The following is a 2,020-nucleotide window of genomic DNA, read 5'->3' as shown; positions in this document are numbered from 1 at the left end:
GTCGCGCGTCACGGCGGGCGGCGCGGGCGGCGGCGCGGGCGCGGGCTCCGGCGGCGCGTCGGCCTCGTCCTCGGAGCTCAGGGGCTCGTCGTCGTCGTCGTCGTCGGGGAGCGGGGGCGGCGGGCGCGGCGTCGGGGCCTTGCGCGAGGACTTGGACGACGCGGACGCGGATTCCGACGCGGCGTCGTCGCCGGCGCCGGCGGGCCGCGGGCTCGACCGCCGGGGGCTCCGGGCCGGGCTCCGGGGGCTCCGGGGGCTGCCGGGGCCCGCCCGGGGGCTCCGGTCCCGCCGCCGCGACCCGCTCCCGCTCGAGGCCTTGCTCGCGTCGTCGTCGTCGTCGTCGCGGTCGACCCGGGCCCGCGGCGCGCCGGCCCGCGCGCCCTTGGCGCCCTTCTTCTTACCGACGCGCGGCGACGCGGCCGCCGGCCGCGCCTCCTTACCGCTCGGCTCCTCGGCGAGGGCCTTGGCGACGGCGGACCCCGGCGCCTTGCGCTTCCGCTGGGGCGCGATGGGCGACGGTTCCTGGGCCCCGACGTCGCGCATGGACGCGAGGATCGCGAGCCGCAGGGACCCCATGGTCCTCGAGCCCGGGGGGGCGGGGAGCACGCGGGAAACGCGCGCAGGCTCGCGCGGGGGGGCGTCGAATGCGGACTGGGTTCCAGCCAGACGGCTGAGGGCGACGCGCGGCGCGGTGCAACATGCAGACGTCGGATTTGTTGCCGCGCATCGCCGAGCAGCCAATAGGAGCAGCCCCGGCGCTCGCAAATCTTCCGACGCGATGGACGCGCACGCCGCGGTGCGCCGCGGCCGCAAGCGTCGGTCGCAGCGGAGCATCTTCCAGAGCAGCGTGCGGCGCTACGTGGGCGTCGCCGAGGGCGGGCTGCTCGCCGTCGCCGCCAGCGCGGTGCTCATGTACGAGACGTCCTGGGTCGACGCGGTCTACTGCGCCTCCGTGACGCTCACGACCGTGGGCTTCGGCGACGTCTGCCCGTCGTCGCCGCGGAGCCGGCGCGGCGCGGTCGTCGCCTTCGCGTGCTTCGGCGGCTTCGTGGGCGGGCCCGCGGCGTGTCGGTACCGCGAGTGGCTGGGCCTCGGCGCGTCCGCCGCGGCGAGGGACCTCGCGGCCGCGCTGGTCGCCGGCGCGGTCGTCCTGTCGCGTCTGGAGGGCTGGGACCTCTACGACGCATTGTGGTGCTGCGTCTGCGTCGCGTCGACGGTCGGCTTCGGCGACGTCGCGCCGGCCACGGCGCCGGGCCGCCTCTTCTGCGCCGCCTACGCGCTCGCCGTCGTCGCGCTCGCGGGCGACGTGCTCGGCGACGTCGCCAAGAATTGGTTCTTCCGGGGCCGCGAGCGGCGCTACGCGGTCCTGGGGCTCGCGGCGGCGGCGGCGGCCTTTTGGATCTCCGGCGCCGTCGACGCGCCCGCGGACGCGGCCTACTGCGCCGTCGCGACGTTGACGTCCGTGGGCTACGGCGACGCGTGCCCGCCCGTCGAGCCGCGGCCCGCGGCCCTCCGGTGCGCGCTCGCGCTGCTCATCTACGGCTTCGCGGGCCTCGTCCAGGGCCCGCTCCTTGGGAGTTTGGCGCGCTGGGCCGCCGGCGCGCGGCCGGCCGCGGTCGCCGCGGTTTTGGCCGCCGCGGGCGCCGCGCTCGGCGCGCTCGAGGGCTGGCCGCCGGCCGACGGCCCCTACTTCGCCTTCGTCACGGCGACGACGCTCGGCTACGGCGACCACGCGCCGCTGTCGCCGCGCGGCCGCGTCGCCGCGGCGGCCCTCGCGCTCGGCGCCGTCGGCGCGGCGCCGGCCGTCGTCGACGCGGCCCACGCGACGCTCGCCGACGCCGCGCGGGCCCTCGCCGGCGTCCGCGACGACGCGCCGCGACGGCCGAAGAAGCGCGTCTGAGGGTAGTTGCTGTAGACCCCTTGGCAGGAACGATAGAGGCAACGTGACGCAAACATCCCATCAACGTGAGGCTCAGCCCGGCGCCTTCAGTCGAGGCACGCTCTGCTTCGGGCGAGAGTA

Source organism: Aureococcus anophagefferens (assembly GCF_000186865.1).
Source record: "Aureococcus anophagefferens unplaced genomic scaffold AURANscaffold_2, whole genome shotgun sequence".
Lineage (NCBI taxonomy): Eukaryota > Pelagophyceae > Pelagomonadales > Pelagomonadaceae > Aureococcus > Aureococcus anophagefferens.
The sequence above is the reverse complement of the archived record's forward strand: the minus strand, read 5'-3'. Positions refer to the sequence as shown.